Source organism: Emys orbicularis, chromosome 9, assembly GCF_028017835.1.
Source record: "Emys orbicularis isolate rEmyOrb1 chromosome 9, rEmyOrb1.hap1, whole genome shotgun sequence".
Lineage (NCBI taxonomy): Eukaryota > Metazoa > Chordata > Testudines > Emydidae > Emys > Emys orbicularis.
Genome location: NC_088691.1, coordinates 63,574,632 through 63,597,889, shown reverse-complemented (window position 1 = coordinate 63,597,889; position 23,258 = coordinate 63,574,632). Strand labels below are relative to the sequence as shown.

The 23,258-nt window shown below is 46.7% G+C and overlaps 1 protein-coding gene across 1 annotated transcript in view; it reads left to right on the top strand.

Moving 5' to 3' along the window:
• Nucleotides 1-17,809: 17,809 nt before the first annotated feature.
• Nucleotides 17,810-23,258, top strand: part of PER2 (period circadian regulator 2) — a 78,086-nt gene continuing 72,637 nt past the window's right edge. The window contains exon 1 of the mRNA XM_065410241.1: nt 17,810-17,945. The gene's annotated coding sequence lies outside the window, so the exon portion shown is untranslated. The remainder of the gene's footprint in view (nt 17,946-23,258) is intronic.

The following is a 23,258-nucleotide window of genomic DNA, read 5'->3' as shown; positions in this document are numbered from 1 at the left end:
ACGATTGTCTGCCGTTGCTTTCACGGAGGGAGGGGCGACTGACTAAATGTACCCAAAACCACCCGCGACAATGTTTTTTGTCCTATCAGGCATTGGGAGCTTAACCCAGAATTCCAATGGGCGGCGGAGACTGCAGGAACTGTGGGATAGCTACCCACAGTGCACCACTCCGTAAGTCAATGCTAGGCACGGTAGTGAGGACGTACTCCACCGACTTAATGCGCTTAGTGTGGACATACGCAATCGATGTATAAAATCGACTTTTATAAAATCGACCTAATTTCATAGTGTAGACATACTCTGTGTGTGACTTCTGTGATGCCTGAAAAGCTTATTAAAATCCATGTTTTTGTTTTACATCAGTGCCTATCAAGCATATCACTCTCCTGTAATAGCTAGATTCTCTATGGAAACCTGAAGGATGAATGATTTTGTCACAAATACAACAAAACTCAGCTAGTCAAAATATTCATTCATAAAGGGTGCACTCCTATTGAAAACAATATCAAAACTCCTCTTAATTTTAGAAGGAACAGAATTCAGTCCAGAATGAAACAATGCTTCTGATTGCTGCCTGCTTGAACTACCAATGGAAAACTAATTCAGAGAGCAGAACAATACTAAATCAGAAACTGAATCTAAAATGGAGCACTCTGCATCAGAGTCCCCCTTCGTAACTGTAGAAGCAGCTCTTCATGATATTAAAACCAGGTGCTTTGCCCCCAAAAGTATAAATTGATCTATATTTAGGATTCATAGTAGAAGAAATATCTGTCTGATTTCAGTTATTACACATCCTATAATAAGGAGAGGTGTGGGTGTGTCAAAAAAGACTAACCAGCATACAACTCACCAACAGTTTATTATTAGTAGAGATTCTATCAGTTTAAAAGTGAAATGTTGAAGAATTTTGATTGGTGCTTTTGGGGTGGGGTGGGGGGGAGAGGAAACACCAAGGAGAAAAAAATAAGAAATTGGCAAAGTTCCTTTTAAGGGCCTTTCAGTAGCATTCAATCTTTTTCATGCTCACTGTTTTAGACTGCTATGTTGCGGGGATGGGTGAAACCTCATGGAAGCTGGTGGGCATAACAGCCACTCTGCATTCAGGACAAATATATGAAGCTATTAATGTCCCTTATGGCATAAGATTGCTGAAACAATAGGAGCCAGCACTCAAAACACAGGTCACATGAAAAGCTGGTGAGGAACCTGAGGTATGTGGGTAGAGGGGTTTCATTGGGGGCTGGGGGTGTGTGTGTGTGTGTGTGTGTGTGTGTGTGTGTGTTTGAGAGAGAGAAAAGCAGCCAAAAGCACCAAAGAAGTGACTGAGAAGTAAGGAAGCATCAGAGACAACTAGAGAAGCATTTGTAGTATAACCCTGAGGAAAAGGCTGAGAGAGAGAAATTTGTTAGTCTCTAAGGTGCCACAAGTACTCCTGTTATTTTTGCGGACACAGACTAACACGGCTGCTACTCTGAAACTTTGGGGGAGATCACTTCCTGGAAAAGGGCTTTGAACTGTGACCAAAGAAGCTGTCCTCTGATGTTTGATTCCTAGGATATTCAGAGAAACAGGCTTTTGTGTACATTTTTTATGAATAAACAGGATTGAATCACAGTCATCATCAGTTTCTCCCTCTAAGGAAAACAATACACAATGTCCCTAATATCAGCTAACCACTCAGATCAAAAAAGGTAACAAGCCTTTATACTCCCTGCTCACTCTCTCCACAGTTGACTTTGTGGTCGTGGGTTTTTTGGTGTGGTTACACGCAACATGGGAATATAGAACGCAAACAAAAAATGTAACAATATAACATGTGAGTTTGTTACTTAATCCTGAGTACTGTTCTCCGTCCTCCTCCCTTGGGTTTATTACCTTCATTTACTGTATCACATCTGAATTTAAGCCCCAATTCTGCAAACACTGAAGTATGTATATATCTTTACTCATGTGTAGTCCTATTTACTTCATTGGGACTAAACATGAGAGTAAATTGCACACGTGCTTATATGTTTGCAGGTATGGTGGGAATCCAAATTATTCTCGCAAGGATTTCTGCTTCTGCATATTAGCTTACAAGGAAAAGGATAATGATTTTTTTTTTAAACTGCCAGTCTGATAAGCTCAATCTTTATTCTTTCTGCCCCTTACATCATCACCAGTAATGAAGTCTGTAGCTATTGGCTATTTAGGTGATAATTCATGAGTCAAAATGGACTCCAACTTACCCTTTCATAGGTGTATTAGCTCTTTGGTGCTGGCAGGAAACACTTGTTTTAGTCTGTAAATATACATAGCTTGAAGACACACCAGCATGTTATATTGAGTAAAAAGGTGACACTTCAAGTTTTTCTGACCATAATTATGTAACCCTTCTGCCAGTCAGAGTTGGCAGCAACCAGGGCCAGGTTCAGCATCTAGAGGTTCCTATTCAACAATACAACACAAACCGGCTCAAGTCTCCACCCAATGACCTGGGACAATTACACACCACCCCCTGGGCGCCTCTAAGAGGCAATACTTCCCCTCTCGCAAGCACAGAGTCTGAGTGTAGCAAAATAACTTTTAATAAAAGGGAAATAACGCAGCATTAATTTTGGGAAACACCGCAAACAGAGTATATAAACATAAACCATGAGCAAAAGACCCACCACCAAGTAAGTTGGGCAGTGTCCTTTTCCCCCCAGGTTCTTAAGTCCAGTAACCCAAAAGTCCTTTTAATGTGCCCATACTTCCTCTGCACCCCACTCACAGTTGCTGTCCTTCGACATTCTAGGCCCAGAGTTTAGCTCCCACCCTGGGTGAAGGGGGAGGAGGGTAAGGAGGCACCTTACTCACTCCGCTGCTCAGGTACTCGTTCGCCCCCCACTCTCTGCGGGGCTCTGCTCTGGCACTCTTGGCCAGCCACCCTGCTGGCTGCTCACCTTGCCTCTTTGCCAGCCACACTGCTGGCCGTGCCTCTTCGCCAGTCGCCCTGCTGGCCGCTTGCCATGCCTCTCCTCTAGCTGCCCTGCTGACCACCAAGATGTCTTCAGGGCCCTGCACTTAACATAGCTCTTAGTGATTTCAGCTGTTAGTAGCGGAGCTTCACTGCTGGTACACACTAGGCAGTTTCTTGCATCAGAGACACTGTACCAAATTAGGTCTAATATTTAGATGTAGGTTGACACAACAAGGATAACAATCCTTTATTACTCCTGCCCCAATAATAAGGAGACTGGGGATCCAACACCAGCCACAAATGATCATTTGGGCAAGCAATCCCATCATACTGAGCACGTAGGCAGGGTGGGTGTGTCCATGCAAATGAGATCAGCTCCTGAAGTCTTTTTCCACATCTCACCACTAGATGTCAGGGGAGAGCTCATTCAGACTCTGCTTACATCCTCCTCCCAGCTGAGAATTTGTTGTCCCGACAAATCACACTCCATATTATATCAAATTAATTAGTGCCCCCCAAAGGGCCTCAGGAAATCCACTATGGCTTCCACAAGCCTGTGAACTAAGTGTATTGGTTCTTCACTAGCCACCCCAGGTGCATCATAAATTAATCGGCTTCCTGGCCTTGTAACCCTGTCCCACCTATTGAGAGTGGGCATTGCAGGGGCAGAGGGCACATCTTCTTGGGCAAGGGATGGTGAGGGTTCCTTGTAGGATCCCTCGGCTACTGGCATAGGCCCCTGCATCTCTGATTCTAATAATGGAAGGCCAAGGCATCCGGGACACCTTCCACCTGTATGTCTCCATTGTCCAATAACCTAGATGTGTCATCGCAGGGTGTTCTCACTGGTGGCACGGGTGTGTCAGCAATGGGCCTAAATACTTCCACCATGGGGTTTAGGGCTGAAGAAGTGGCGCTCTCCCTTGGTTCAGCTGATCGAGACCGAAATCTCATCTCCATTCTAGGATACATCATGGTAGTGTCTTCCTTCTCAGACTCACTCTCAGATGTGCTGAGTAGGGGTAGGTTAGCCACAGGGGGCCCACTGTCTATGTTGGATGGTGGCTTTGGTTTAGCATGTTTGTTCTGCCCAATTGCCATTTGTGGTCCACTTCGTAAGGGGCGCCTACCAACTCCCCAACAGGGAGTAAAAGGTTTCTATGTACTGTCTTTATTTGCCCTGGTTCCAATTGGGTTTAATCTTGTAGACCGGCAGACCTCCCAGTTTTTCCACCACCAGGTAAGGTATTGCTTTCCATCTGTCGGCTATCTTGTGTTTGCCAGCAATACCCAAATTTCGCAGCAGAACTCTATTCCCTGGCTGTAGCTCCTCCGAACGCACCCTAGCATCATACCAATGCTTCTTATGGTCTGAGTTTTTCTGAGCTGCAGACATAGCTAAGTGATAAGCATCCCGTAGCTTTTCTCTTAGTTGGGATACATACTGCTGATGAGTCTAATGGCTATCTCCATCCTCTGATATGCCAAAGCACAAGTCTATGGGTAATCTTGGTTCTTGCCCAAACATAAAGAGATATGGGGTGACTCCTGTAGCATCATTCTTTGTAGCGTTGTAGGCATGCACCAAAAACGCAACATGCTGGCTCCAGGTTGCCTTCTGCTCTGGCTGTAATGTCCCCAACATATCTAACAGAGTTTGATTAAACCCCTCTGGATAAGGATCACCTTGCGGGTGGTAAGGCGTTGTCCTAGATTTCTTAATTCCTGCTATCCTCAGCACCTCCTTCAGAAGGTGACTCTCAAAGTCCCGCCCCTGGTCAGAATGTATCTGAGCTGGGAACCCATACACTGAAAAATATTTTTCCCACAATACTTGAGCGTCAAGCGATGGTGGTGGCCCTCTGGTCATGTGTGGGATATTCATAGATTCTAGGACTGGAAGGGACCTCGAGAGGTCATCGAGTCCAGTCCCCTTCTCGTACTGTGTAAAATGGTCAGTCACTACTAAAATGTTACCGACATTCCCCTTGTCCACTTCTAAAGACAAGAAGTCAATGCATACCAACTCCAAAGGTTTGCTGCTGGTGATATTCTTCAGATATGCAGCTCTAGTGGGCAGAGTCTTCCTTTGAACACATCGAGCGCATGTCTCACATTTCCTGTGAACATCTTCAGCCATCCGGGACCAATAGAACCTACTATGAGTAAGTTCCAGGGTCCTCTCCATTCCTAAATGTCCAAAGTCATCATTCAGGGCCCTCATGGCCAGGGCTCTGTACTCTTTTGGTAGTACTAGTTGCATTTGTTGCTTTTCTAAAGGGTCAGTGGTAATTCGGTGCAGCACTCCCTGAATCAATCTTAGTTTGTTCCATTCTCTCAATAGTAGTTTACCCTCAGAGGTAAGTGGGATAATCGCAGCTGAGCTTTGCCCCTCCCTTTTGGCAAGTAGTGTATCACGAATTTCAATATCTTGCAGCTGGGCTTCTTGCCAGTCAGCCGCATTGAGCATCAGCAATGGAGATTGGTCCAACACAATATAGTTCACTGAGGCAGAAAGCACACTTTCAGGGAGCAGGCCCAGAGCTTCTGCAACACACCCATGAAAGCTCTCATGGGCCTCTGGCTCTCGACGACTCACACTGCAAATAGCTCTCACTCTATCCATAGGTATCACAGCAACTTCTGATGCCTGTGGATGCCGGGACAATGCATCTGCATCTACATTACTTCTCCCTGATCAGTACCGAATGCTGAACTCGTAACTAGCCAGGGCGGCCACCCATCTCTGCCCTGTAGCATCCAGCTTAGCACATGTTAACACATGTCAGTGGATTGTTGTCTGTCCACACTTGTAACTGAGCACCATACAAGTAGTATCAAAATTTCTCAGTGATGGACCATTTCAAGGCCAAGAACTTCCACAATGCCTGTTCTCGCCTCTCTGGTCATCAGTTTGAAATTTACTGCCCTGCCCTCAGGTGACCAACCGTCAACACCACCCTTTAAATTCCTTGGGAATTTTGAAAGTCCTTCCTATTTGCTTGGTAATGCATGAAGTGGTCTCAGCGGATCTTTCCAGGTGACCATGGCTGCTCCGCGCACCAGGCGACCCCCCACTTGGAGCAATGCCGAGCTGCAGGACCTCATCAGCATTTGGAGAGAGGAGGCTGTCCAGTCCCAGCTGCACTCCAGCTATAGGAATTATGATACCTACGGACAGATATCACGATGAATGATAGAAAGGGGCCATGACTGGGACACAATGCAGTGCAGGGTCAAAGTGAAGGAGCTGCGGAACGCCTGCCACAAGGTGCGGGAGGCAAATCGCCACTCCAGTGCTGTGCCCACGAGCTGCCAGTTCTACAAAAAGCTGGACGCGATAATCGGTGGTGACCCAACCTCCACTGCGAAGAGCCCCGTGGATACTTCGGGGGTTCGCATACCAGTCGAGATTGGTCCGAGCCAGGAGGAGGAAATCTTGGACGAGGATGTGGAGGAGGAGTGGGACCCAGAGGCAGAGGACGACTCGGTGTTCAGAGATGCATGCAGCCAGGAGCTCTTCTCTACCCCAGAGGTGGCTAGCCAGTTACAGTGATCGGAGCTTAGCAAAGCGGTAACAGGAGAGGAGGCCCCTGGTAAGTGGCTTTGATGTTGGGAATCGCTGACGCGAGTTGTTGGGGGAAGAAGGGTTGCAGAAGGCCGGCTAGTTTTCTGTGTGCTGAGCATAGGCATGGACTCCGTGGGTGCTCTGGGGTTGGAGCACCCACAGGGAAAAATTAGTGGGTGCTCTGCACCCACCGGCAGCCAAGCTCCCCTCACTCCCCCGCCCCACCTCCTCCTCCCCTTAGCACGCTGCGTCCCCACTCCTCCGCCTACCTCCCAGCGCTTCCCCCCCCCCCGGCCGCTGCCAAACAGCTGTTTGGCAGCATTAGCACACTGCAGGAGGGAGGAAGAGGAGCGGGAACATGGCGTGCTCAGGGGAGGAGGCAGGGAAGAGGCTGGGCCAGGGCAGGGATTTGGGGTAGGGGTTGGAATAGGGGAAGGGAGGGGGCGGAGTTGGGGCAGGGACTTTGGGGAAGGGGTTGGAATGGGGGGTGGGGCAGGGGCAGGGCCTCATGGAAGGGGTGGAGTGGGGGCGGGGCCAGGGGCAGAGCGGGGTCGAGCACCCACGGGAAAGAGGGGAAGTCAGCACCTATGGTGCTGAGCTTGCGGGAAAGGATTTGCGGAAGGCAGGCTTGTGTCTGTGAGATGTGCGTACCGCCACATGCCTAGTCAGAGCGGCGGAACAGGGTGTTGATGGACTCCCTCACTTCACGTGAATCTGCCTCAGAGATCTCCACAAAACTCTCATGAAGATACTGGGCAATCCACAGCTGCAGGTTCTTTGGTAGAGCTGCTTTGTTTCTTGCCCCATTAAGGGCACCACTCTGCCATCACTGGGGGTGACCATAGCTGCACACAGGCGAGCCGCGTAAGGGCCAGGGCGGAAGCTGCAGTCTTGGAGAAGACCCTCCCTTGATTCCCTGCTCACCTCCACAGCGAGATATCTTCCATAATGAACACAGCTTGTGGAAAATGTGGGGACGGTAATGATTTTAATGCCCCCCACCCCCTGCAGTGCTGTCTCTCCCCAAGAGCCATGTGCCCAGTGTACTGGAACACTGAATTCCCATGCCCCTGTGGCTACTCACCATTTTGGGGGTCTTGTAGCTCATGTGTGCTTGCCTGGGGTCGGCCAGTTAGTAACAGGTATGTGAATAGTGGTTGTGTTTTAAAACACTGACACAGTGTCTCTGTGTTGCAAACAATAGTGCTTCTATAAAATGTTGCATTTTGGCTTCACAGATATGGCCTTGGGAGCCCAGCCTCCCTCTTTGTTATCGTCGGCTGAATGGCTGCACAGGATTAGAAAGCGGTCACAAAAAAGTAGAGGACCTTCTGCGTGATGTCATGCTGCACTCTGTGGCAGAAAAACAAGAATTGAAGGAGTGGCAGGACAGCGAGAAGAGGGAATGAAAGGAGAATGCGGCGCACCAGAACGAAGCCACGGAGCAGCTCTTAAACGTTATGGAGCGCCAAGCGGCGCTCCTAGTACTGGAAACTAAGCACCTCTGCATCTGCCTTCCCCTGCAGCCACTGTCGCAAATCTCTTTCCCATGCGCCCTCCAGACACCGCCAACACACTTTTGTCAACATACTTGCTCCAGTCAGTACCCGCTACATTCCACACCTGTCCCGTCACAGTCCAGCCCTGTGGACTCCCAGTACTCACTGCACTCAACACCTGTTCCTCTGCGGTTTAGCCCTGCTGAAGTACAGTACCCACTGCACTATACTCCAATGGACAAGGTTGCATATGATACCTGGACATACACAAATCTTTAACCATTCCGGGACCCCACCTCCTCCTGGGGCTCTCCCTTCCACCATCCCACACAGTGCTGATGTGGTTTTTTGTTTGCGTCTCTCCTCCTGTTGTTGTTTTTTAATAAAAGAATTATTTTGGTTTGAAAGCAATCTTTATTCCATTAACTGAAAGCAAAAATAGCCTTGCAAAGCAATAGGCAATTTTCTTAAACCTTCACAGTGCATCGTCCGTACCAATCACAATCACCTCCTAGCATTACAAGCACTGCACTCTCGAGCATAGCAACAAATATTAGTGGCTTTCAGCTTCAAATTGCTGCCTCAAGTCATCCCTGATCCTTATAGCCCCATGGTGCACCCCTCTAATAGCCCTGGTCTCTGGCTGTTCAAATTCAGCCTCCAGGTGCTGAGACTCAATGGTTCAGCCCTTCCCTTCACAAATATTATGGCGCGTACAGCACACAGCTATAACCATAGGAATATTGTCATCGACCAGGTCCAGTCTCCCATATAGGCAGTGGCAGAAGGCCTTTAAACGGCCAAAAGCACACTCAACAGTCATTCTGCACTTGCTCAGCCTGTTGTTGAACCGCTCCTTGCTGCTGTCAGGGTTCCCCATGTATGGCTTCAGAAGCCACGGCATTAAGGGGTAGGCGGGGTCTCCCAGGATCACAGTGGGCATTTCAACTTCCCCTATGGTGATCTTCTGGTCTGGGAAGAAAGTCCCTGCTTGCAGTTTCCTGAACAGGCCAGTGTTCTAAAAGATGTGATCAATGGCTCCATGTTAGCGATCAATGGCTCCATGTCTAGTTGGCAGCCAGTTTCAAGCGGAGTGCCCCAAGGGTCGGTCCTGGGGCCGGTTTTGTTTAATATCTTTATTAATGATCTGGAGGATGGTGTGGACTGCACTCTCAGCAAGTTTGCCGATGACACTAAACTAGGAGGCGTGGTAGATACACTAGAGGGTAGGGATCGGATACAGAGGGACCTAGACAAATTAGAGGATTGGGCCAAAAGAAACCTGGTGAGGTTCAACAAGGACAAGTGCAGAGTCCTGCACTTAGGACGGAAGAATCCCATGCGCAGCTACAGACTAGGGACCGAATGGCTAGGTAGCAGTTCTGCAGAAAAGGACCTAGGGGTCACAGTGGACGAGAAGCTAGATATGAGTCAACAGTGTGCTCTTGTTGCCAAGAAGGCTAACGGCATTTTGGGCTGTATAAGTAGGGGCATTGCCAGCAGATCGAGGGACGTGATCGTTCCCCTTTATTCGACATTGGTGAGGCCTCATCTGGAGTACTGTGTCCAGTTTTGGGCCCCACACTACAAGAAGGATGTGGAAAAATTGGAAAGAGTCCAGCGGAGGGCAACAAAAATGATTAGGGGTCTGGAACGCATGACTTATGAGGAGAGGCTGAGGGAACTGGGATTGTTTAGTCTCCAGAAGAGAAGAATGAGGGGGGATTTGATAGCAGCCTTCAACTACCTGAAGGGGGGTTCCAAAGAGGATGGAACTCGGCTGTTCTCAATGGTGGCAGATGACAGAACAAGGAGCAATGGTCTCAAGTTGCAGTGGGGGAGGTCTAGGTTGGATATTAGGAAACACTATTTCACTAGGAGGGTGGTGAAGCACTGGAATGCATTACCTAGGGAGGTGGTGGAGTCTCCTTCCTTGGAGGTTTTTAAGGCCCGGCTTGACAAAGCCCTGGCTGGGATGATTTAGTTGGGAATTGGTCCTGCTTTGAGCAGGGGGTTGGACTAGATGACCTCCTGAGGTCCCTTCCAACCCTGATATTCTATGATTCTATGATTCTAAGATGAGTGTGTCATGCACCTTTCTGGACCAGCCTGCGTTAATGTCCATGAAACGCCCATGGTGATCCACAAGTGCCTGGAGAACCATCGAGAAATACCCCTTCTGATTAATGTAGTCTGTGGCTAGGTGGTCTGGTGCCAGAATTGGAATATGCGTGCCATCTATCACTCCTGCGCAGTCAGGGAAGCCCATTTGTGCAAAACCATCCACATAGTCACGCACGTTGACCAGAGTCACAGTCTTTCGCAGCAGGATGTGATTAATGGCCCTGCACACTTCCGTCAACATGAGTCCAGTGATTGACTTTCCCACTCGGAACTGGTTAGTGACCGATCGGTAGCTGTCTGGAGTAGCCAGTTTCCACAGTGCAATCGCCACACGCTTCTTCAACAACAGGGCAGCTCTCATTCTCATGTCCTTGTGCCGTAGGGCTGGGGCGAGCTCATCATACAGTCCCATGAATGTGACTTTCCTCATCTGAAAGTTTTGCAGCCACTGCTCGTCATCCCAGATATGCATGACGATGTGATCCCACCACTCACTGCTTGTTTCCCAAGCCCAAAAGAGGCGTTCCACTGTGGTCAGCACCTTTGTGAATTCCACAAGCAATCTCATGTCGTAGCTACTACGCATGGCGATATCAATGTTGGACACCTCTTGCCTTTGTAGTTTAAGGAATAACTCCAGTGTCACTCATGACGTGTTAGTCAGAGCGAGCAGCATATTTGTGAACAGTGCAGGATCCATTCCTGCCGACCGAAGAGGCAGAGCACGCACTACACAAACCGTTGAAAGATGGTGCCAAATGCAGACAGAAGCACAGGGATTTCTGGGATGCGAAGCAATGCATCACAAGGCATTGGGACAGGACCCAGGATGCCCCGCGACTCCCTCCGCCTTCCCACAACACTTAGCAGCAAAAGAGGAAGAGATGCTCTGTGGGATAGCTGCAAGTGTGAACATGCTATTGCGCAGGCAGCTGACAGTGTGAACACACAACAGCAGTTTCCCTTCAGTGCTCTCTGAGTAGCGATATAACTGCCAGTGAAGAAACTCTGCCAGTGTAGACATACACTAATAAGAAGGGTAACTGAAAGCCGTTGTTCTGTGTACTCAGGTTAAATAAAAGCTTAGTGATTTTCAAAGCCCAGAGGGCAGAGGTGTTCAGTGGGGTTGTGAAGAGATATGCAGGGCCCTGAAAATAGAGGAAGAGCAGCCAGGATCACCCTATGCTCACAGTCAAATGTCCCGAGAGAAAGCTTTGGGGAGTAACAGGCCTGTTCTAGAGTCGTAGCCGTGTTAGTCTATATCAGCAAAAACAACGAGGAGTCCTTGTGGCACCTTAGAGACTAACAAATTTATTTGGTTCTAGCCCACGAAAGCTTATGCCCAAATAAATTTGTTAGTCTCTAAGGTGTCTCAAGGACTCCTCGTTGTTTAGGCCTGTTCTAGACACCCAGAGACACCAATGTTGAAGCAAGTGTGTAGTCAGGAAGGGGCAGGTTGTGACACATAGTGATGCGTGCCAGATCAGAACATAGACCCTGAACCTGCAATGCATGCTGGTGGACTGCTGTGCCCAGATGGAGTTCCACTAACTTTAGTGAGATTTTGTGGGCACAGGGGTCTGCCTTTCAGGATTGCGGGGCCCTAGATAAAACTTCAAGCAGGATGCGATACAGAACTTTGACAAGTCTTATGAGAGGAAAACTGGGATGGTGTAAATGTGTGATAATTAAATAGTAAATTTCACAAAGTGGAAAACTTTGAGATGAACATATGCCAAACACACACTAAAAATGAGAGGTTGATTTTTGGCCTCAAGAGTAACTTGTTCTGGTGCCAATAATAAACTAGCTCCTGATTTTAAAGGGGCAGAACTCTTTAAGATTCTCATAGTAATGTTAACTCAACCACATTGCACACATACAGTATTTCTCTTTTTTCTTTTAAATATTTATTGAAATGTGTAAGAAACACCATGTAAAACAATACCCTGCTTTTAACCTTAAAATATAGAAAAGACAGAGCAGTAAACAAAATTATCTGTTTCTTGGTTGGGTTCTTTTAAAGTTAGGCCTTGATCCTGCAAATACTTACACTGTCTTAATTTCATTTACATAAGTAGCCCCCATCTGGACTAATATACATAAAGTACACAGTACTTGGATACTATGGTGGCAGGCAGTATATAAAACTGTGAGATGTGCAAAAGTGTTAGCAAGATTGAAGCCTAAAAGCTAAAAAATATTTCTCTAACACAGTGGTCCCCAACCTTTTTGTGGCCAGTAGCACATTCATGTTTTCAGAAGAGTGTGGCGGGCGCCAACAATTTTTCAAGGCTTATTTTGTATTTGTACATTAAATAATATGAAAAACATCATATTTAATATTACATAATATATGAATCCATAAGATAAAAAAGGTAATTTTACAAATAAAAGGTATTAATTAAATTATTCGGCAATTACTCTTTCACCTTACCATGTGAATTTGCTCTTTTTTATCTACCTGTAAGAAAAATTAAGTTTTTACAAAATAAATATCAAACAGTTTTCATCTTATTTATTTAAAAAAGTAAAACATTGTTGAACTGCTGATCCAAATATATTTATTATTCTTACTTTAACATAGATAGCCAGTTACGGTTAATTAAAATATTCTTTGTATTGTTACTTGTATCTGGATTTCAATAAACAAACAAACAAATATGAAAAAAAGTTAAACACAAGTTAATCATACGCCCTCATCAGCATTTAATGGAAAATAGGTATCATTAATTCATGTGGTTTTTCTAATAAAGTCAGTGTGATTTTTGGCACTGCATTTCTTCAGCCAATTTTTCGTAGTTGGGAGAGTAGGATGATATTCCCGTTCGTAAGCAATCGTCAAGATGGGCATCTGTAAGCCGAGATCTGTATTTTGATTTTATGATGTTCGTTGTTGAAAACAGAACTTCGCATAGATAAGTGGAACCGAAATAAGTTTTTATTTTCTATGCTACATTTTTTAAGGCAGGAAACTTCTTTTGGTCAACCAGATTCCAAAAGTTTTCATCTGTTGCACAGGATTTTAGAACAATATCATTTTGAAGGTCCAAAATCTCCAGTTCCACGTCTTCTGTTCTTACCTGAATGAGACTCGCAATTGATGTAGCCATTTCTGTTACCTCTATTTGGCAAGTAAAAGGATTCACAAGAAAGGCAACTACAGGCTCAATGATGGTGAACTGTTGAAATCTCTTTTCAAATTGTTCCAGAAGTGTTTGAATATGGATAACAAATGGTGATTGGTTAAAATCACTGGCACATACCATTTTATTCATACTTGGGAAATGTACGAGACTTTGTCTTCATATGTGACATCCACAAGATCAGTTTTGCTTTGAATGATTTTACAGAACCTATCATTTGAGCCACGTTTGTCTTTTCCCTGGAGCTCAAGATTTAAAATGTCAATTTGTCAGTGATGTCGGCAAGAAAAGCCACGTCCATTAACCAGCTGGAGTCTTCTAGTTGCTCGAAGTTCTGATTTGTGGACTTTCAGAAATTCTTTGATTCAATTAGGCTTAAAAAACATGCAAGAACTTTACCTTTGCTCAGCCATCGTATTTCTGTGTGCAAGATAAGATCAGAATGTTTATCATCAACATCTTCCAACAGGGCCTTAAAAAGTCGGTGTTGCAAAGGTTTAGCTTGAATAGAGTTAATTATTTTAATAACGATATTCATGACTGTCATAACTATAAAGGGAAGGGTGACAGCTCTCCTGTGTACAGTGCTATGGAATCCCTCCTAGCCAGAGACTCCAAATCCTTTTACCTGTAAAGGGTTAAGAAGCTCGGGTAACCTGGCTGACACCTGACCCCAAGGACCAATAAGGGGACAAGATACTTTCAAATCTTGGGGGGGGAAAGGCTTTTGTGTGTGTCCTTTGTTTAAGGGGTTGTTCGCTCTTGGGACTGAGAGGGACCAGACATCAATCCAGGTTCTCCCCATCTTTCTAAACAAGTCTCTCTTATTTCAAAATTGTAAGTAAAAGCCAGGCAAGGCGTCTTAGATTTACTTTGTTTTCTCAACTTGTAAATGTACCTTTTACTAGAGTGGTTATCTTTGTTTGCTACACTCTGAACCTAAGACAGAGGGGAGTCCTCTGAGCTCTTTAAGTTTGATTACCCTGTAAAGTTATTTTCCATACTGATTTTACAGAGATGATTTTTACCTTTTTCTTTAATTAAAAGCCTTCTTTTTAAGAACCTGATTGATTTCTCCTTGTTTTAAGATCCAAAGGGGGTTTGGATCTGTATTCACCAGGAGTTGGTGAAAGGAAGGAGGGGGGAAGGGTCAATTTCTCCTTATTTAAGAACCAAGGAGTTTGGATCTGTATTCACCAGGGAATTGGTGAAGGTCTCTCAAGGCTACCCAGGAAAGGGAATTAGCTTTGGGATGGTGGCAGCGGACCAGAACTAAGCTGGTAGTTAAGCTTAGAAGTTTTCATGCAGGCCCCTACATTTGTACCCTAAAGTTCAAAGTGGGGATACAGCCTTGACAATGACGTGTTGAAAAGAAAGAACTTTGACGCTCAAAGCTTCTTGGTGGATAATGCAATGATAAGACAAAGTTTGGAAAGGATTCATTCTTCTTACAGAGTGCAATGAATCCATTGGCACTGCCCATCATTGCTGGTGCCCCATCAGTGGTGATCGCAGACAGCTTGTGTAGTGGCATACTAATTGATGCTGCATATGATTTGAATAAATTATAGATGTCCTCACCCTTTGTTCGCCCTTTCATAGGCAATACTTTTAGTAACTCTTCTTTTATGGTGAAGTCACTAAATACCATCCTCACCATAACTGCCAACTGCGCTGTATCTGATATATCTGTCGACTCATCGAATTGCAGTAAAAACCAGTCACATATTTCCAAGTCATCCTTTAGCTGAGTTTGCATGTCGCTTGAAATTGCATGTATCCTCCTCGTAACTGTGTTTTCCGATAACTGCAAGTCTTGTATTGCCGACAAAATCTCACCCTTGTTAGGAAATCCTTGAAACAGGCAATCAGCACCAGTCAAAAATGCTTCCTTCAACAATTCACCATCTTGAAAGGGTTTTTTTCTTCTTTGAGAGCAGATGAGCAATTTTAAAGGAAGCAATAGTAGCACCTTTAGACTTTACCACTTGTCTAGTGAAAACAGATTGTTGGGCAGATAGAAGAAAATTAATCAACTCAAATCAAACCTTTCTCAACTCAGATTTAAGTGGATGGCTAATGTCAAAAGAGCCGTGATTAGTTTGGAAATGGCATTTGACATTATGTTTTTTCGGCACTGCAACAGCACCCCCACACAATAAGCAAACACATTTCCCTTTATTTTCAGTAAAACAATAGGATTCTTCCTACTCTGCGTTGAAATAATACATACGTTGTCTTTTATTTGAACCACTCATTTTGGGGCAAAATGTTAAAAAAATAATAAATTGCAAAGCACAAGAAAACAGCAGTATCAGTGCAGGAAAAATACTCACATACAGGGCTGGCTCCAGGCACCAGTGGAGCAAGCATATGCCTGGGACAGCACATGCTACGGGGCGGCATTCCGTCCATTCTGCAGAGTCAGAGCGTTTTTTGTTTTTTTTTTGGCGGCAGTGCAGAGAGTAGCCGGAGAGAAGCCGGCGCCTGCAGCCCCGGAGTACTCTGTCCCCAGCAGGCGCAGGGCTGCGGCTTCTCTCCGGCTTAAGAAGCCGCAGCCCCGCGCCTGCCGGGGACAGAGAACTGACCGACGCCCGCAGCCTGCAGCCCCGGAGAAGCCAGAGAGAAGCCGCAGCCCCGGGCCTGCCAGGACCCCGGCGTTCTCTGTCCCTGGCAGGCGTGGGGCCACGGCTTCTTCCCCCTGCTGGGCACTAGGCGGGTGCACATAAATGCCCCGGCGGGCGCCATGGCACCTGCGGGCACTGTGTTGAGGACCACTGCTCTAACAGTTTAGTCCTGCTGTACTTAGCAACCATTTTATTTGGTGTTTCTAGCAAGACAGGAGCTAATATGGTGGCTGGTTGTTTCTTTGGCTGTGAACAAGAATAATTGATTATGTCAGCAGGGATGTGCACTACTGTAGGAGTAATAGACCTGGTAGCCTCTTAATTAATACCAGTGTTATCAGGAGTAACTTGCTGTACTGATACAAACTGCTATAACCACTGGAAAACTGGGATGAAAGGAGAATACAACCCAGTTTTCATTAGCACACTGCTGTGAGAAAACAGTAGAGGAACTCCCATATTTGGAGATGGCAAATGGTTTTTCCACTTTGGCTTTAAACAACCCAATAAGAAAAGTAGTTCACTTAAAAGTGTAGGGAAAAGTGGGGAGGAGAAGGGGACAGGGTATAGAACCTGGACAATACACCTCTACCTCAATATAACACTGTCCTCGGGAGCCAAAAAATCTTACCGCGTTATAGGTGAAACCGCGTTATGTTGAACTTGCTTTGATGCACCGGAGTGCGCAGCCCCGCCCCCCCCCGGAGCCCTGCTTTACCGCGTTATATCCGAATTTGTGTTATATCGTGTCGCGTTATATCAAGGTAGTGGTGTATTCTCATTTGTTTCTGTTTAGGACCCCCCCCCCCCAAAAAAACAAAAAAAAAAACCAAACAAACCTGGACAGCATCCCTTTTAAAATTAGCTGGGAGCAAGTGGCACTGGTGAGGCACCAGGTGGAGTACTGTCTATAGTTTTGTATGCCAGACTTTAAGAAAGATATGGACAAATTAGAGAAAGTCCAGAGGAGGGCAACAAAAATGATAAAAGGTTTAGAAAATCTGACCTATGAGGAAAATTAAAAAAAAAACCTAGACATATTTCATCATGTGAAAAGATGGGGGGGGACAGACCTGATAATAGTCTTCAAATATCTTAACAGCTGTTATAAAGAAAATGGCACTCAATTGTTCTCCATGTCCAGGAAGGGTAGGACTAGAAGTAATTAGGGTAAACAAAGGAGATTTAGGTTAGATATTTCTAACTATAAGGGTAGTTAAGCAGTGGAATTGGTTTCCAAGGTAGACTGTAGAATCCCTGTCATTAGATGATTTTAAGATCAGGTTGGAAAACCCTTGTCAGGGATGATCTAGGATGGTGTACCTGATCCCACCTCACTGCAGGGGGCTGGACTAGATGCCCTCTCCAGGTCCCTTCCAGGTCTACATTTCTAGGATTTAAAGGTCTCAACTAGGCTGGGGCTAGGTCCAGTACAAGCTGGCAAAGAGCAACCTCAAGGTAAGCGAACATGCATATGCTACCCCACGGTAGGAACAGCGGGCTGACCAGGTGCTCTCGTTTTACCAGGTCAATCCTGGTTTACTTCAAGATAAAGAGTCCGACATACATTAAAATGTCGGGTCAACGCTGAGTTTTTTCCTGGGGATCGCTCATGTCGGCCGGAAGTAAAACCCATCCTGAGCCAGGGCCACCCAGAGGATTCAGGGGGGCCTAGGGCAAAGCAATTTCGGGGGCCCCTTCCATAAAAAAAAGTTACAATACTATAGAATACAATATTCTCGTGGGGGCCCCTGTGGGGCCCGGGGCGGTCCTGTCCTGAGCGGTGCCCACTAGTGAGGCAGCCGTTGGGATGGGGGCAGCAGCAGTCGTTTGCCCCGCCCCTCCTGGCTGCCCATGCAGAGCCCCGCCCCTTGTGACGCACGCATTGATTCCGTCCCGTCTGCCCTCGGCACTCGTTGACGTCAGCCACAGTTTGAGGTAGAGAGAAGTCTCGCTGCGCTTCTAGCCGTGATGCAATCGCTGCCCTAGTCAGCCGTTGCGGACGGCTGGTAGTACCCTGCCGAGCCCAGTGGAGGGGTGAGTATTTTTTGGCCCTGCGGCAGACCGTCGCTCCGGAAGGAGGGGGGGTTTGTTGCCCCGAAAACGGCCGTGGCGGCTTCTGGAAACATGGTGTCACACGTGAGGCTTATGTAAAATGAACGATGTCTGCCGGAGCCAATGGGTTGGCGGGAGCCCCCTGCCGCATGCAGAGGCGGCGCCTCCCGGGCCAATGGGCGGCGCGGGGAGGTGTCTCAGTCACGTTGCTGAATGTATGAAGTTGGTGCTGTGCTGGGTGAGCGGCGTTGTGAGGAGCCGGGGCGCCTGGTGAGTGAGGGACGGAGGGTCCCCCTTCCCGTTATGTAACCGTGCCCGCCGCGTGGGCGGCTGTGCCCGGGGACTAGGGGGAATATCCCGTTCCCTGCGCCTGAGGGGGGCGGGGCGAGGGCGGGCGGGCCTGTCAGGGGGTGCGGTACGGACTTGGGGAGCGGCTGCACCCCGGCCCCGAGCGCAGGGAGCCCCCTGCTCTGTTTGAGGGTGGGTGGGTGAGGGGAGTCGGGGCTAGCGGTTTGGGGGCTGGGCGAGGGCGGTTATGGGATTGGGAGCAAGCGGATCGGGGGTGCAGTGGGCTGGGTGCCGGCTGGGTTATGGGGGCTGGGCTGGGTGAATGAGAGGAGCGGGGGATGGGGGCTGCTTTAGGGGAGAGTGGGCAGGTGGGTTTGCGTGGGAGGATGTATGGTAGTGTGTTAGTGTGTGCGTAAGGAGGTGTGCGTTGTCTGTACAGAGGAGCGTGTACTGAATGTTCCTATTTCCCTGTGATGTATGGCTCTTATCTAGTTCCTCTCCCATGGTAAGTGGAAAGTAATGGTCCTGGCACTGCAATGAGGCTAAGGCTAGGTCTACACTAGGGGGGGTCGACCTAAGATATGCAATTTCAGCTACGTGAATAGCGTACCTGAAGTTGCGTATTTTAGGTCGACTTACCTGGCTGTGAGGACGGCGGCGAGTCGACCGCTGCCGTTCCACCGTCGACTCCGCTTCCGCCTCTTGCCGCGGTGGATTTCCGGAGTCGACGGCAGAGCGATCAGGGATCGATTTTTATCGCGTCTTCACTAGACGTTCCCCGATAGATCGATTGCTACCCGCCGATCCTCCCTGCGCTGTGAGAGGTGAGCTCCCAGCTAGGCTGTGGCACTGCAGGTGGTTCTAATCCTTCCAGTCTGGCATTAGGAGGCAAGATGATGGCACAGAGTAATTGTTTAATCACATTTAGGGCTTCACTTGCACTTAAACTGATGGTAAATCTGACCTTAAAATCTAGCTGTTGCTGACTTTCTTTGTAACTCTGCTGTGTCCTGTTAAGTGTGTTATACTGGATTCTACTTTTCTGGTAGGAGTATTGTACAATATTGTAGCTGAGTTGTATGTTGTAGGTGTCATGCATATATGTTAATGATCATAGAATGCTTTTAAACATGCATAAAACTAGATAAGTGATAAATATCAATTCAGAATGCAAATTCTAAAGTCAGATAGAATTTAACTTGTGTGCTGCTAAATCTTCAGTGTAGGCATGTTAAAATGTGAAGATAAAAGATTGTACTAGCTAGCTGAATCTCTACTACAGAATTAAATAAACCATAAATGAGGCAAGCAAGATGCTTTGTCTTGTGTTGCTTTTTATGCATGTTAGCAAACTGTCTCAAAGCTATAAGCTGTTATTACTTACCTACCTTACATGCACGTAAACTGTCTTTGTAAAACCGTTCTAATTGCCAAGCTCCACTTAATTTAACTATATGGACAAAACTTATTAATTTCTTTTAATAACATTTAATAATTGGCTATTAGTAATACACTGAATAAATTATCATTTGAGAGAATTTAGCTACAATGTGTTCCTGCCAACAACAGGATCTCTAAAAGATGGCTTTATGGCAGTGGTTTTCAAAAAAAATTTCTGGGGACCCAGTTGAAGAAAATTGTTGTTGTCCACCACCCAACGGAGCTGGGGATGAGGAGTTTGGGGTGTAGGAGGAGCTCAGGACTGGGGCAGAGGGTTGGGGTGCAGGGGTGAGGGCTGTGGGGTGGAGCCAGGAATGAAGGGTTCAGGATGTCGGAGGGGGCTCTGGGCTGAGGCAGGAGGTTGGGGTGCAGGAGGGGGTCAGGGTTCTGGGCTGGGGGTGCAGGCTGTGGAATGGGGCTGGGGATGAGGGGTTTGGGGTTCAGGAGGGGCTCCGGGTTTAGGGGGGCTCACGGCTGGGGCAGGGGGTTGCGGTGTGGGAGGGGGTCAGAGTTCTGGGCTAGGGGTGCAGGCTCTGGGGTGGGGCTGGAGTTTGGGGTGCAGGAAGGGGTTCCAGGTTTGGGGGTGCTCAGGGCAGGGGATTGGGGTGTGGACTTACTTCCGGTGGCTCCCGGGGTGTGCTGCGGGGGTGTGAAGGCAGGCTTCCCTCCTGTCTTGGTACTGTGGACCGCGCTGCGCCCCGGAAGCAGACAGCAGCAGGTCGGCTCCTAGGTGGAGGCGCGTGACTCTCGCCGCTCTTCTCCCCCTGCCTGCCAGTTTGGAGCCAGTGCTCAGGGCAGGGGCAGCGTGCGGAGCCCCGTGGCTCCCTTGTCTAGAGGCCGGACCCACTGCTGGCTGCTTCCAGGGCGCAGCGTGCTGTCAAAACAGGTAGACACTAGCCTGCCTTAGTTGGGCAGAACCACCGATGGAACTTTTAACGTCCTGGTCGGTGGTGGTGACCAGAGCGACCCAGTGCCTGACATGTTGCGACCAACTACTGGGTCGCAACCTGAAGTTTGAAAAACTCTGCTTTATGGTGTATTCTAACTTGGAAACCAAAGCAGATTATTTGAGACTTTATTAACTGTTTTCAGTTGAGAGACTAGATTATCAGGATTTTAAAGGACTATATTTTTTAATTGTCTTAAGATCTGTGCTATAAAAGTGACTTTCTAAAATAGGTATGTAAAGGTCTAAGCTCCACAACCTTACATATTTAATAGCTTGATTTTTCATTAAAAATAATACAAATTTACACTATACTAATATTGTTATTGTTTAGTAGATTACATAGGAAAATAGAAAATATGTTTTTAGTACTTTCCCTGTTATGTGTGTGGGCCTTTCATATAGCAACTAAGGAAAGAACATAAAGAAAAACCAAACCAATGATTCTAAATTCAAATTTGGCATGGAATCAGGAGTAGTACCTGAGGCTGTTAAATAAATTTTTAAAAACTGACAAGATTTCAAGTTGTCAGGGTTCCTTTAGCCATGGAGACTGTTTACATATGACATACCTGTTTAGGTAACATTTCTCAGTACTACTAGTATCTTTGGGAATTGGCTTCTCTCTCTCAGGGATGATGAAAATAAATCCAGACGATGCTAATATGATAGTGGTTGCCATCTGAGCATTTACTGACCTATCCAAATCCTTACTATCTATATGTGTAGCAGCCGTACTAAGGCTTAATACATGGCATAAGTGTCAAACTAAGGTCCTGTTCCTGTAAAGACTTACCCATGTGCTAAACTTTATGCACTCAGGCCCTGATCTTGCACCATTACAGATTTTTTTTTTTTTTTTTTTTTTAGCCTGGCTATGGAATATGGCAGGCGTGGCCAAACCATGGTTCGTGAGCCACATGTAGCTCTTTTACAGTTAAAGTGTGGCTCGTGGGGCTCCCTCTACTGCCGCCTCCATTCTCTGCCTACCAGACTGCGGGGGCGGGAAGTTTGGGGGATTCTGCCCTGCGGTGGGGTGGTGAGGTTAGGGCTTCCGCCAGAGATGACTGGTGCCTGCTGATTGGGGGTGGGGGGGGAGAGGGAGGCATACAGTTTAAAGGTTTGTCTCCCCCCCCCATCTTGAGTCATGCCCCCCTAGGCACACCCTCCCTCTTACCCTCAGCGGCCCCTCCCTGCAATTCCCAGGTGTTAGTTTCACCTGGAGAAGCATCAGCAAAAGCAGTGGCTCTCCCTGCAGCTCCCACCTCTTTGCTGCTGCCTCTCCCCATAGCCGCACTTACCAGTTTGCTGGATCTAGCAGCTGCCTTGGAGGGAGGGGGGCCTGGTGGCACCATGTGACCGAGTGGGGCCAACAAACACTGGCAAAAATCTGGGGGGTCCTGTGACCCCCACGTGTCCCCCCCCCCCCATAAGTCACCTCTGGCTTCTGCCCAGCAGGGAGGGGGGGAGCTCAGGGCTTCAGCCCACAGGGTGCACCTGCCAGGGCTCAGGGCTTCAGCAGGAGTGGGGCTGAAGCCCTGAGCCCCTGGAGGCACGCCCTGCAGGGCTGAAGATCTGAAGATGGTTGTATGTGGCTCAGAGGGTCAGTAAACTTGGCCGTCCCTGGAATATGGCTAACAGCCTGTCTGCCTTATGGTGTGTTGTGGCAAAGGGCTTGGTTACAGATGGATTTGTAGTGTAGGTGAACCTCACAGGAAAATTATGTACTGGTTTCAAAGAGAAGGCTGGAGTCTTCTACCACTACTAGTATATATATATATATATATATATATATATATATATATATATATATATATTTTTTAACCACCATTGTGTTGTAATGACATACGTCAAGTGACCTTGAGCCACTAACACATTTACAGTAGTTGAAGCAGTTTGAGTGGATTACCATTGTTTAAAAAAATTCCTATGTTTATAACTGTGCAAGCAGCGTATATTAAAGATAATTTTGTAAGTGCTGAAGAGCTAGGTATTTATGATCTTTTCTTTTTAAACATCCGTACCATTCAATATGATTCCTCCTGTTTATGAATAGCTGCTGTCTCTGCTGAAATCTGTAAACTAGTTTTTCATCTCTCTATATTTTTTATTTATTTATTTGGGTTATTCAGGCCACTTTATTGTTTTCTCTATAGACCTAGAATTATTTTTATCTGCAAGAAAATAAAGGCTGAAGTTAACGAGAAACATCAGAATACCACCCAAATACTGCAGTACAGCGTTTTAAAAAGAATATATAAATAAAAATCTAGAGATGATAGTGGTGCAGGACTGAACACCACTGCAGGTTACAGTAACATTGGGAAACTTTGAGTATTTTTGACAATGTTTGCTATTTATTTGGATAGAAACATTTGTCTTAAACTCTTGAAAGGAAAAATTGTCATCAATATTGAATTAAGAATTTCTGTTGTGAAAGTCAATGTATTCTATGACATTAGGCTCTTTTATTTGAGGTGTGGGTCAGGGTTTTGCAGGATATGAGGTAGGGAAACTTTTGTTTTTGAAGACTGCATTCCTTTGTGTAGAAAACTATTATTTTTGTTATTGCTGTTTCTTAGTGGGATTATATCTTTATCTCTGGAATGGCGTCTAGTTGA